The sequence below is a fragment of the Sparus aurata genome, chromosome 24, assembly GCF_900880675.1.
Source record: "Sparus aurata chromosome 24, fSpaAur1.1, whole genome shotgun sequence".
Classification (NCBI taxonomy): Eukaryota; Metazoa; Chordata; class Actinopteri; order Spariformes; family Sparidae; genus Sparus; species Sparus aurata.
The window spans coordinates 13857411-13872180 of record NC_044210.1 but is presented as its reverse complement, the minus strand read 5'-3'; positions in this window follow the sequence as shown (position 1 = coordinate 13872180).

Below are 14770 nucleotides of genomic sequence, written 5' to 3'. Positions count from 1 at the left end.
AGTGTAGTTTAAGCTCAACTTATTGTTTTTAAAACATGTGTTTATGGATTTAAAATACTAACACAGGCTGGTTTGCTTGAATAAGTAAGCTGTCATGTTTTTGTTTTTTTTCCTTTTAATAACAGAACCTCTTTTAAATCTTGAGCATTTTAACATTTAATTAATGAATAGATATATTTTGGACAAGAGGACAATTAAATATATATACCTTCATATACCAATTTGAAAATATAAAGCACTCTTTACTCAACTACATTTATTTGACTTACTTAGATTTATAAAAATATAAGATATAATCATCAGTAATCAGTAATTATAATATAATTACATAGTTTAAAATCGAACTCTATTGATCACAGATGGGCAATTCACAAGCTACCCAGCAGATAAACTGCACAAAGTAATTAAAGTACATTTAACAGCAACAACATTAATTGATGAACACATTAACACATCAATAATTATGATCCAGTTATACAATATAATATACTTTACCCTGAAATATGCCCGTCTGCACATTGCATGCTTTTGGTTCTTATTATGATTATATTTTTATTGACCTTATTTTTGGTTAGTTCACACAAAAATATCTAAAAATCTATTTATTTAGCAAGTTTTTTTAATAAAAAGCAATATTGTTGCTCTGGTAGTAATTACAGCAACACTTTATGATAAACATCATAAATAAATCCTAAATTAATAATAATGTCAAAGTTAACTGACAATGAAATACATTATAAACCATTTATTAAGCAATTGTAAATGTATATAAACATCATTTGCTTCAGAAATAGTTTATAAAGCCTTTGTTGTTTGAAATAAATATGAACAAATATTTAATTAACTATAAACTTACCACTTATTAATGATAGGGTTAGGGTTAGGGTTAGTAAGTGTAGCATTTTTAGACAGGAGGCAGAGTTTGATCCAGTGTAAACATGCATTAGCGGAAAGTAACTTAGTATTGCCATTTTCTGCTACTCAAACTCAGACCTCACAATAATCAAGTCAACGTTGTACAACTTCTGTTACCGCTTAGCAAACTTAGTTTAACTATACTAATTAAAATGAAATAATAAATATGATGTAATATTACAGATGATGGTAAATCTTTATTGTATCTTACTGTATATCTATAGACAAGAGTTGTAAATTTACAATAAACAACTACTTAATAAATGGTTTATAAAGCATTTTATTGTGAAATAACTGGTTAAATTAACTGTAAATGCACTATTTATTAATGCCGGTTATTATAAAGTGTTACTGTAATTACAATGGTGAGGTTACGTGGTGCATGTGTTGCAGCCTGACTCATTACTGTGCTTTATTCCCGTGTATGCCAAACTCCATGCAAATTTAATACAATTGTTTTCCGCTCAAAGTGCACAGAACAGTATCAAAGTCGGGATCACAATTACAAAACATGCAAATGACAGTAAACACGAAGCATGTCACACCTGCCGCACAATTATTGCAATATTATGACATAAGCAAGAGATCAAAACAGGAACACATGCTGTTTATTGTAAGGCGGGTTGTTCAGTCGTCACTTTCATCCAGAGAGAGAAAACATTTTCTATAATTTTCAACCCAGGGTCGGGGGTCAACAATCCACATCTTAGCGAGGTCGTGAACGTGACCCCGCGGCGTCCGACCCCGTTGTACCCGAGGAATACCTGGAACATTGTTTTAGCGAGCACTTACACTCAATCTTCCCCACTCGTCCGGTTTACGCAGCTCCTAGGTGTGCAGCCGCCCGGTGATAAAAATGTTACAGCAGCATCAGGGCCTGTCAGGGAAGTGGACGGGAGGAGGAGGAGGAGGTGGAGGTGGAGGTGGAGGTGGGGGTGGAGAAGGGGGGGGGGCTACGGGAGGTTTTCACTCAGCGGAGGAAAGAAAAGGGGGCAGAGAGGAGGAGGAAGAAAAAAAACGCACAATAACCGATGAAAAGATGAGATGTGAAGAGGGAAAAATGTTACTTCTGGAGGCATTTTTCTCAAACCAATGAGAACAGAGCGTTTCACCTTTGTGGTGCAAAGGTCAGGTTCTGCCTCAGGCCAAGTCAGCCCAGACTTAGAGAAGCAACTTTCCCTTTTTTTCTTTTTTTTTCTCCATAGAGGGATAAAAGTGAGTGAGACAGTGTGTGTGTGTGTGTGTGTGTGTGTGTGTGTGGGCGAGAGTCTGTCTGCATATGTGTGTGTGTGTGTGTGTGTGTGTGAAAGCCCAACCGGAGCTCATACAGAACAGAGCCTGTACATTACCCGGCTGTTAATGGGGCTGTTTAACGGCCACTGAGGGGCTGTTTGCTCAAAGTGACCACCCAGACCCCCTTTTGCTCTTTGTCTCCATCAACCATCTCTCCTTCGTCTCCTTTTCTTTTCTTTTTTTAACCAGCAGATTTCTACTCGTACAGCTGAAAAGACCACTGTAGGAAAAAGAAAACGGGGTGAGGAAATAAACGTGAAGCCGGATGACAGCGTAGAGATTCGGGAGCGGTGGACCGGAGGTATCGGAACAGAAACGTGTCGCACGTTGGGAAGCTGTACCTCGATAAACAAGTTGGCCCGATGTATATCTACTGTTGCAGAAAAATACATATCCTCTAAACAATCTGTCGTGTTCCCCATTCAGAACTCCATAAGAAAAACCTGCAATTTTAAAAAAATGTGAATGTTTTGTGTCCGAATCTTTCTAAGTCAGTCGAAATGTTGCATCTGAGCAGCTACCAACAAACTGTCATGCAGAATACAGGTTCTGAACCTGGTACTGTGTGGACCGGTACCGGGCCAAGAAACATTTGCTACAAAGCCACGATGAAACAACACAATTTGTCAAGAGCGCTTGAATAATAATTAGATAACTTTACGGGCTTATTCTGCAAAGTGAATGCTACCATTTTTGGTTCTATTTATTTGTATCATTACTCATATTACTTTTTAAAATGTGTTTCTCTTTATTTATTAATTACTTGGGAGTTGGACACCATGACAGAGATGTCAAAAATGTGTAATTTGCTTTTGGTTTTGAAAATAATATTTTGCAAAGATATTTTTGAAGGTTACAAGTGTTTTTTTGTTGTTGTTGTGATCATTCATATTTCTACAGGATATCTTAAACTGGGAAGAATAAGGCATTTACTTCTGCCTATTGAGTCGCTACTGTAGACTTTGTTCATACCGCCTAAGCTGTGTGTACTGGATTCCTAATATTGCTACGACTAGAAAACAAGAGTTCAGTGCATCATTTTGAGGGAGAAAGTCTCGATACGTGTGTGGTGTGAAATCAAAGTTGTGAATATTTAAGTAGAAGTGAACGAAAAAAAGCAGAAAAACATCTGAAACCAGTCGAATTCGCTGTAAATATGATCTTTTCATCCATTCTAACACGTCTTAAGGTGGAATTTCTCTGGTTTAATGAAAAGAGTCCACATGAACAATTAAAAGTTTTTATTATTTTTGCAAGACTGGTGGTTGGAAGAAGCAATCAGATGATTTAAAACTACCTGCACTTCAGTCGTTAGGGTAAGGGTTACCTCATTATAAAAGTACATGATTAAAGGTCCTGCATTCAAAATCTTGCACAAAGAGTACAGTTAGCAAAATGTACAAACGTGCAAAGTACCCACAGTTCCTGTCGGCGTTATATAATGATGTGACATAACGTGAGATTATTATCAAGGGAGTCACAACGTACAGTACGAACATTATTAGAGAGTCGAAGCACGTCGAAAGAGGAGCCAACGTACGCGCTGTGTCATATTTTATAAACCCATCTCGTGTAAAAACTTCATCTGAAAATACACTCGCGATAAATGTAGTGCAGTAAAAAGTACAACGCTGACATAATCAACTGCAAATCAAGCACATCAAGCGTTTCAGTACATTGTGCTCAGAGCAGTTTAGCTTTATTTAACGAATGATGTCATGCTCACGCGTCACGTCACCTTTGTTTTTTCCCCCCCGTTCAGGTTTTCTCCCGACTGATTCCAGAGAGCCTCTGTGTGAGGAGTGAAGGAAGGGGAACACTTTGACTAACTGCTGAATAGAGTGAAAGAGAGAGTGAGTGAAAAGAGGGAGAGAAAAAAAAGAAAAAAAAAAAGGGGGGGGAGACGTCTGATTAATAATTGCGAGGCTGCTAGGTGCCGATCTTCTGGCTTCTCACTTCAGTGGGCCGGCGCGGGGATCTCGCCTTCGGCCGTGTCGGTGGGGCTCATTAGGGAACCTCTAGGGACCTGACAGAAATTGTTAGCGGGATGTGATGGCCGAATCAGACGCACACACCCCCCTGCTCCACCACCACCACCACCACCACCATTCCCTTCACCCTCGCTTCCTCCCTAATTCCCTCCACCCACCCACCAACATGCCCCTCATCTGGACAGGGAAAGCGAGGGAGAAAAAAGGGCGACCACCATCCAGCCATCCAACCCGTCCACTGGTCTGTAACAAGGCCGTCTGTGCTACACCTGTAATCAACCCCCCCCCCCCCAAAAAAGAAGAAGCACCAGGGGAGCGCGACCAGCTACAGGCCGCGCTCTGATTGGAGCCCGGCGGAGGACGAGGAGGCGAGGAGCACCACAGCCCCGATCCATAATTGATGTGTGTGCACAATTACAGGCCTCCAGACATCAGCAAAGTGTTGCACAAGCGCGCCTCAAGGATAGTTGAATTTTGAACAGGCGTTGCATAAAAATCAAGGATCACTCTTTTCCTCTGACTGCCCACCAGCCTCCACCCTCTTCCCCTCTCTCTCTCCACCCCCCCCCCCCCCCCCCCCACCCCCCACCCCCCCACCCCACTACATCTCTCTCTCTTTCCTGAATTTTGATATCTGTCCAGTGCGTGTCGACGTGTGTGTGTGTGTGTGTGTCTAAAATGTGCCAAGCTAGTATAATGGATGAGTGAATGTGGGCTCACTTCACTGGATATGCATACGATTTCTCCGTCTGGTGCATATTTTTTTTTACTTTAAGGGCATTCATTTGCGCTTGTCCACTCCCATGAGCTGCACACAGTTGATCTATTTATTTTCTGTAGACTACAGGCAGCATAATCGTAACCCATGTTTACCAAAAACTTAAAAAAAAATGGATTTAGTTTGTGTCTTTGTGGTCTTTGTGTGGCGTAAGATATTTCAAGGTTTGTGTTGAGGCTGGTTTACGATATACATTCTGTGATTTGAGGCTTGAAACGTCACATTTTGCTTCATTTCGGACCATCTTTCTACATTTTTTACTAGATTTTTGTCATTGTTGAGTTACAACGGCTACAATTTGTTGTTTTAGGTGCAATACGTAAGAATTGGTCCCTGTAACTCAAAACGTGTAGGGGGCAGCAAAAGCACGCTAAACATCATAATGTGCTTCTTCTTCATATTCTGTTGATATTTTAAGTAGGCTATATTCTTTTTATATTTTCAACTAAAATACAAAATGCCCCTTTAAATTGAACAATTCTACATATTTCTCCTTTAGATTTAGCTAAAAGACTTACATACTGTTCCTTTAAATCCATCCAAAATGTTATATTGCTCATTTTGAATTTAACACAAATTCTTACATACTGCCCCTTTAAATTCAGCTTACATTTGTTCGTATTGCCCCTTTAATTCTTCAGTTGGGGCTATAAAAGGATACAGAAAATGAACAAAACTCATCAGCATCCGACAATTTCAAAGTGTTTTAGCTTTTATTGTGAAATAACACAAATGTAAGTTTCATAAACACACTGCGACAAATCAAAAGGTCAAACTTTGTTTCATTCATCGTGTTAATTTAATGATTTGTCATCTAATCAATGACCAAGACTGTGAGAAACCTCAACACTAATTCATTACAGACATCATAAAAACCCTGAGAGTGAATGAAAGCCTGCGTTCATTTAACCTCATGTGAGAAATATTCTTATCATATTCTCATATTTCACTTTTCTAACAAAAGCTGTGTCTCTTAACTCAAAAGACAAAAAGACATAATAGCAGCCCCCCCAAGAAAAGCACAGAAGTACATCAGAAGTGTTTTTTCTTATGTGCGGGTGGAGCGTCAGAGCTCGTCCACCAAAGAAGAAGAAGAAGAAGAAGAAGGCCCCCGCCGAATAAATCTCCTCGCAGAAATGAAAAGATTATTGATGATTAAGTGTCCGTATGCATGGGCGCTCCAGCACTAATCTGGCAGCTCAGCAAAATGAAAGAAGAAGAAGGAGAAGAAGAAGAAGAAGAAACAGAAGTTTTTAAAAAGATTTACATAAATCCTCGTTTTCTGAGGAGGTGTGAGCATGAGTGGACTGGAGGGATCGTTTGTGTGATTCATGGTCAACTTTTATTATTATACGACAACTGTACATCCAAATGAGAGTTTAAGTCCCTTTCTGCAAACAAAATAACATAAATCAACATAATGTATCAGCGTGATTTCAGGCGTTTTGATCCGTTCTCTCAAACAAAGTCATCAGCATCAGACTGAAACGAGACCTCTCCCTGAGAATGACGCGTCGATCGATCGACTCTGCGAAAAAGCCGCATCTGTTTTATTGTGTTGTGAACTTTTTCCACCAAAAGAAACAGACAACAACTCTCGATTGTACGGCAGCCAAGAAACGCATCGGGACCTCGACGCCAAGTAAAGTTTTATCAAGTTAATCAAGAATTTATCAAGTTAAAACTCTCGCGTCGTTGAAATTCAAGCGTGCGAACTCGAGTAATCAGTCGACGACCCCTCGCCAGTTTTCCATGCGCTCAAGTGAAAGCTTTTTAGCTTTTTTCGGATGCATGGGAGGAAGTGGTGTGCACGCAAGTGCGCCGAGGGCCCGACCCCTCAAGGTTCAGGTGGAAGAAGAAGAAGAAGCTGGAACAGAACCAAGTAACTTCAGATGCAACCCCGGCGTGAACCTGCGAGAGAAACAAGAAGAACGAGGTGGAGATATTTGCATTGAAGACAAGATTGAGAGAGAGAGAAGAAGAAGAAGAAGGAGAAGAAGAAGAAGAAGAAGAAGAAGGAGGAGGAAGTGTAACTTGCAGCTCGCAGCGTCGAGCCCAGTGTCTTCACCCCTGAGTGTCAACAGGTGAAAGTGGGCGATAACGCTGTTTGATGTTGCCAGACGGAATTTCTACCACCCAACTTCTTCTTCTCCTTCTTCTTCTTCTCCTTCTTCTTCTTCCTCGTCTTCTTCTTCTTCTCCTAGACCTCTCAGCAGACTTCAAAGCCCCCCCTCCACCTCCTCCCCTCCTCTATCTCTCCCTCTCTTCTCACTTTAATCCACTGCAGCAGAGCCCTTCAGTTCAAAGCGCTCAGGAACACCCCCTCCGCACTCGAGAAAAAAAAAAAAAAACTGCAACCCAAACTTTTTCTCCGGCCCTCCCTCCACCTCCCTCCACCTCCTCCTCCTCCCTCTGCTGAGTAGCAATTACAGCTCGGCTAGCGCGCTGACCAGCTCCCGCTATTAATTAATCCCACAAAGAGCGTTCATTTCCTGGCTTTCTCGGATTGACAAGAGATGAAGGGGAGAGGGGAGAAGCGAGGGAGGGAGGGAGGGAGGGATGGAGGAGATGCCCCGATTTTCAAAGGCAATTCAGCCTGACCACGCCAAAGAGAGGGGAGAAGAAGAAGAAGGGAGTAAAAAAAGGGAGACGAGAAGAAAGGCCCGCGCTCGTGGAGTAGGTGGAGGTGGAGGGCACGTTTGATACAGGGCCCTACTTGAATGTGATTGAATGCTTTGTTGCCGAGGGCTCTCTGCTAATCTTTACCTGCGCACCAAAAAATTCACAGCGCTGGAAAACGCCCGCTGAAGGGGCTCGTGAGTCGAGAGGCTGTGGCCTGGGTGGGCGACGGCGGTTGTTGGCGGGGGAAAGAGGGGGTTTCATGTCCAGCCTCGGCGCTCCTCTCTCATCCCCCCCTTTTTTTTTTTTCCTCTCTTACCGTTTTGGACTTTCTTCTCCCAAAGAAAGGGAACTCCTTCTCCTCTATCAGACCGTCGGTTGGCTGGATGGGGGGGGGGATGAAACGGCGTTGAATGAAAAGAGGTTGAGAGTAGAAAAGGGGGCGGAGCCGGAGAGGAACGTCGCCAGGAGGAGAGGAGCGGATGACAGTGGAGGGATTCAGAGGATTCATTCATGGCCGGCGCGCTGTTATGTCTGAATGGTGTGACAGAGTCTAGTGGTGGGATTAAGGCGTATTGTGGACGGAGGTATTAGAGCTATTCCCAGGGTGGCTGTCGCAGATTTGGACGCCGGGTTCGGGGAAACTCCACCTGAATGAGCAAGTACAGGCCAGCTGTGTCCTCCTGTCGAGCCTCACCTCGGCCTCCTGGTAGATAAAACATGATTAAAGTGCCCTCTGGGCCTCCAGCCCAGCGGAGAAAACGTGATAAGGTGCCTTTAAGAACGCCTTTAAAATGGAAAGGCGGCCTGTAAGGTGGCCTGCCAGTGAGGAAGATGTGGCAAATTGCTCTACCGTTGGAGAAGATGTACCAAAGTGTCCTCTAATGTGATAAAGTGTCCTTCCATCGGAGAAAATCCGACAAGTTGCCCTTCTAGTGGAGAAAACAGGCTACAGTGCACTTTAGCGTGGCCTTCCACTGAAGAAAATATGAATAAAGTGCAGTCTAGTAGAGCAAAACAGAACAAATTCACCAAGTAGATGCACGTTTTTGAAGAAAACGTAGCAACATGCCATCCAAGGTGCCCTACCAGTGGAGAAAACCTGACAAACTGCTCTTCACGTTGCCTTTTCTGTTGGAAAAAACATGACAAAATGACCTCCAGGGTTCCTTTCGAGTGGAGAAAGCATGACACAGTTCCCTCTACGGTGGAGAAAATACAAAGAAGTGTTGCCCTACATGTCTGAAGGAGGGCTGGAACTATATTTTGACATTGAATATGTCTTGGTGTTCTGCACAGTGCTGCCCCCCCCCCCCCACCACATGCAGATGGTCCCCCTTCTTATTTTTTCCGGCCCTGCCCCTCAGAAGACTGGATTAACGTTGAATCCGGCCAAAACTAATCTTAAGTGCCCTTTGAGAGCCAGTACGAAGATCGTTAATGAAGTCGGACCCTCCGCTCTGTATCGCCACTGAACATCTGAGAGTTTTCCGAGGTTTCCGACAGCCTCGACCGAGTGAGACGTCTTTCTCCCTTTCAGCTTGACTCACATCATATCAATAATTCAAGCCTAAGTTAATAGTTTTTAACGGGGAGCTTCAGTATTTACATCAAGAAGCTGATGTGTCGAACTTAATAGTCTACAATGTGTCAGATACATATTTAATCGACGTTTAATTAGAATATCAGATCAGATTCGGCGTCGACAGATATCCGTTATTAAAGGTTTGGGATTGCGGCCGGAAAAGCTTGATGGGACATCCCTAATATCTGATCGTCAGTGTTTGAGAGTGTTTCTGTCCGTGGTTCAAAGTTTTTCAGCTGTGATCTCCTCTACGACTGTCATGGACGCCAAGAAACTGTAGCGCACGAGCACAAAACTTGAATATTCATCCAGAAACTTTTAAGTTCCTGAAGGAGAAAACAAACCACGTGATCGTTAAGTCGTTATACAAATATCTAGTGTACTTTTTCTTAATATCGTCTGATTGACTCTGGACTACTTTGATAAGAAAATTCATAACCCGCCTGATGCAGCATCAATAAAACCCCTCGCTCACCTGATGAAGCATCAATATTTCAGGTAATCAATTTCTTTGAAGGCGGCTGATTGAGGGCCCTGAAATTCATTTTGAGACGCTGCAGTCGATACAGTTTTAAAATATTAAAGCGTAAGTCAGCTTGTCTTTGTTTGTTGCATCCACGAGGTGTGCTGGCATGAAGCCAAAATACAAAAAAAAAACAAAAAAGTAATTCTCTTATGAGGTTTTGAAGAGAATCTGGTATTTATCCGAGCGTTAAGATTTAACACAAAGAGAATAAAACTTTTAGTTTAGTGATTTTTGTTTTAAGGCTCAGTTCCTCACGGCCAGTATGGAGCCTCAAGTTGAAACTGTACCATGCAACCAATTTTGGAGTCATTACAAGTGAATTATTCTTTCTGAATGCTTCGTCCTTGCTTTTTGAATCAAGAATGGATTTCATGTGTTTTGTAGCCACGCTAGCGGTGTGGCTAAATGTCATTAAAAGACAGTTGGAGCTCCAATTTGGGTCCAGACTGAAATATCTCAACAGCTATTTAATGGAATGCAATGAAATTTGGGAAACACAACCTTTGCCTTGTGACATCATCAATTTTTTATTTGGTCCCGGAGGTAATTAGCTTGGTTAGCTGTTCAGATCGTTAGCACAGGAGCTTTGGACTGAGCTAGCTGGTGAGCATGCTAACTTAAGTAGATATCCTTGCAACACAATACATAGATGTCACAATGTATGTATTAATGTTACATCTGACTTCATTTGGATATTTTCAACTGTAACTCTTTCAAATTGCACCTTTAATTAGCAGATGTTTGCATGCTATCACACAAAAAATTAAACTTTATACCCGCAAAACACCTTAGCATTCTCACTGTATGCACGTGTGGTCTGTTAGCATACTGAAGTTAGCATTTAGCTCAAAGCACAGCTGTGCCTCAAAGCAGAAACAGTTATGCTAGCATGACGGTAGCAGATTTTGGTAAGCTACTCCCTTAAACAAGGCTACATTTTTGGTCTTTGCTAATACATTAGCATTAAATGATGTAATGATTGGAACAATTCAGTTAAACAAAGCAAAATAAAATGATTCATTCATGTTTGGGTACCAGCTAGTCTCTAGCTACACACGTTATCATTCAGCTAAGGCAATAAATGTTGTATTTCCACTATCACAGTCATGTAATGGAGCTAGCTTGTGATTTAGCGATGGCTTGTCTTGGTGACACATTTATGAGCACTACATCTCAAAAGAAAAGCTAACAGCTGCTAGCTTTTTTGCATAAGCTACTGTTAGCGAGAAGTTTTGGTTTGGATAACTTGGTTCTTGTTGCTTCGTTTAGAGAAAGGTGTTTTGAAAATGCTAACAGTGCCTAATGGCTGCCTTATTTTTACAGTCTACATCTGGTGAGCCAGACTAGCCGGCCTACAAACCAACCATAGTGATGAAGGCAAACTTGTCCTACAGACCCCAAAATCTACACAAACGGAGCCTCTGATTCCATTCTTTAAAGCTCGCCAAAAGCGTACCTGACTGACAACTCTCGCCTTGCTCGCTGAATGAAATCACATGTTAGCAGTAGATCATGTTTCTCCGTGTGAGCGTAAAGCACTGGCAGGTGTTGAAGGGAGCACAAATTTAAATATTCAGCCAGAGGGTGGAGAGAAGAGGGCAGGAGTGGAGGCCATTTTCACTGACCCCGAATGTCTGCACCGGCCTCTTTAGGCGAGGCCAGATGTTCCCGCACATACATCGGTGTGAACATGCAAACACCGTCTGAGAAAAGGTGGCTCCGCTGTGGGACACTGGCTGTTTTTCTACCATTCATCACCCCGATGTCAGAAGTCATTATTTAGCGGTTGTTTTCATAAATTGACGGGCAGCAAAAAAAAAAAAAAGCTTGAGAATTAATGTCCACACCTGATTGGATGTGAACTCCACTTCCTGTTACATGTGTGGCCAGAGCTCAGAGTTTGTTTTTCTTTAATTAGAGGTTGAGGACATTTTCTTTTTTCACCCTCGCCGAGATCTATCCGCGAGTCGAACAATGACAAAGATATATTCCACACGTCGCCGAGCTGCTAATTTAGCGATAGCGACGCTGGTTTCAAGGCTCGACGTCGTGCTCCAAACAGAGAGCTTCCCGTCAGGATAATTTGGACCTCGGGGATGGACTTATGAGCCATTAACAAACTTCCCTCCGCTGTTCCAACGGGGGCCGTGATTGGAAGAAAAACTAACACTTTAAAAACTTAATTTTCCCTCCTTGTTTGGTCGACCTGATTAGCAGGCTGCTAATTCTGCTCCCCGGTGCAATTAATCACATTGACACCTGTACTCGAAGGCTTTCGTCGGAGTCTTCGTTCTCACTCTGTGTCAGGCGGCGTGTAACCGGTGTGCTGTAGGCGCATCGCAAAGTGTTATGTTTGTCATCTCATTACGAGGGTTCAGAAAAGTCCAGAGTGTCACGTCTTTGATTTGTGTCTTGTGTTTTTTTTTTCCTCGAAGCGAGAAAGAAAACCTGTTTATTAGCGAGCGAGTCTTGCAAATTTTGTCAAATCAAATGATGTGTTTTGACTTTTTGAGGATCACAAAGGCAGCGCTGTCTTTGCTGCATTATGCGTTTGTGCATGGAAAGCCGGCATGAGAGCATGTTAGCACGCCTGAGGCCGATCCTGCTGTATGAATATACCCATTAAATCTAATTAGAATGAAGATTTGATCTATTATAATTGATGGAGTGTTGCCTTTTTGGCTTCGTCACATAGAAACTGTACTTTACTGCTGCCGTGATCTCATTTATTTCATGCTATTGGTCCTTAAATGAGGTGAAGCTGAAAAAAAAAAATATATATGTATATTTTCCCAACACTTTACGAGCTTAATTTAGGAAGATTAGCGACCTTTACAAGGAAATTTAAGAGGATATAAATAAAAAAAAACAGAACGTATGTTTTATTTTCACTAAAATGAGGAGAAAGCAGAGACTCAACAAGAATCTCTCACATGTTTACTGCATTTCTACGATATAAAGCATTCACACAGGTGTTTTCAATCGGTATTCAAACTCATAAAACACAAAACACCAATAAGAATAGCTGTGTGAGGGTGGAGAAATCTGCTTATGCACAAGACTTATGGCACGTGAGGCTAATCAAACATCAGTAAATAGAGAATACTCAACTCGAAAAAGCTGAGCGGAAACAAAAGACGTCAATTTAAACGTCTTTGCCGATGCTGAAAATGTTAAAAACACGGTATTTAACAAGGCTGATGATGCAAAGACGTTGATTTGACTTCGTTTGGACGTGTTTTTGCTCTAAAAGAAACATATAATGGGAAAACTTGACCGGTATAAAACCAGCATGAAAGATGTCCCACTTTAACAGGTGCAACAAGATGGTAATCAGGCCAGTCTGCACACTAATCAGCAGATACAAGTGAAAACACCTGTAGCAGCATTAACGATGGCTGCAGACCATTTAGTATCCAAGGTAGTCACCTCAGAGAGAGAGTGAGCATCAACAACAACAAGCCCTGTAAATTAAGAAATGACACCTGTGCTTCTTCCGGCTTCGACAAGTCAAAATGTGTCCCGGTTAAAGTTCAACTTCTGAGGTTTATTTGTCGTGTTTTGACTTTTTTCTTCAAGTCTGTTGAGAAGCTCGATTATAGATCAAACACTATCATATTCAACAGATACAGTCGATGCAAATGCTGCATGATCCCACGTTTTCCTGCTCGTTAAAGATTCCCGAGCTTCACGTCTACGTAACTGACACCTGCTCACTTCACCTTTTTATGCTCAGCATCTTTAAAAAAAAAATCAATTGTGCAAAAATGAACGGTACGGGCAATTACTTTACTGTCATAGCCATCATCGTCTTAGCGGCTAAAAAGCAGGTAACGTACGAGGTGATAACGCGTGATAATGGAGGACGACCTCCACTGAATAAACAGTTTGGTGTCTGACATGAACTCTGAACGGGCTGAAGTTGAGAGTTTTCTTCCAGTTTTGGTGAGCAGTTTCACGGAGTCGCTGTCCATTTTTTAGTGACATCGAATGGCGATTGTCGCCGAAATCCCGGTGCGAACTCGCGTGACTTGCGAGGACATTTATGATCCTAGAAATGTCACCTTTCGCGTTCGTGGTGTCACGGCGATGCTACCCTCGATGCTAATCTAGTCACTGTGGGAACAACGAGTCCGGCGGCATCGGAGTTGTCGATCGGTGTCACAACTTCAGCACGATTCTGGTGAAAAAAACTTCCCAAAAGTTCGTCAGAAAACAAGTTTTGCGATCTTGTTTTCGTGGTTTTTGAGGGTTTTTTTCCAAGTCGTCGTCGTCGTCGAATCTGCGTCACCTTCCAGCCTCTCGACATGTCAGCCCTGCTGTCGCTCGGGAGGTCAGAGGCCGATCTGGGCATCAGAATCTCACTGGAAGCCCAACGTGACGGTGCACCTGCCTCGGGTCTCGCTCCTCACACCCCCCCCCGAACCTCGCACCAGGCCCTCGCCATCGCCAGCGCCATCGCCATCAAAGACCCCGGCCCGCGCTGACTCACATGCAGCAACAGCCAGGACATCTGTGGAGTTCTGGCCTGGCGCGCAATGTGTGTATGTGTGTGTGTGTACATGTGTGTACACATTTCGCTCGTGTGTGCGTCCAGACTGTGTGAGACCTTCGCATTCCAGCCAACACTGACTCTTGCTCGGGCTGTGTTTGGCCGGCGTGTTACAAGTGGCGGCCATGTCGCGGGCGGAGGCCCGTCGCGGGAATCACTTTTACTGGATCCCGCTAAAAAAAACAAAAAAACAAAAACTTACAGCATCCGCGCACACACACACACACACACACACACACACACACACACACACACTCTCCTAATTTATTATTTTTTTTCGCCGGCTTTGTCGCGCCGAAATAGGCACACACGTAAATACTTTGCACACAGGCGCCCTCCGCTCGCATGAATATTCATCCGCAACTGTGATGAGCTGTGACATGCTTTCCTGGCAGGGCCCTGGGACCACATGGCCGGGGTGTTGGAGGAAAAGAAAGGCCGTGTCGGAGCGTGTTACTCAGGCCTGCCTCATTCAATTGGATCCAACCACGATGGTCGGATTTCTCAATCT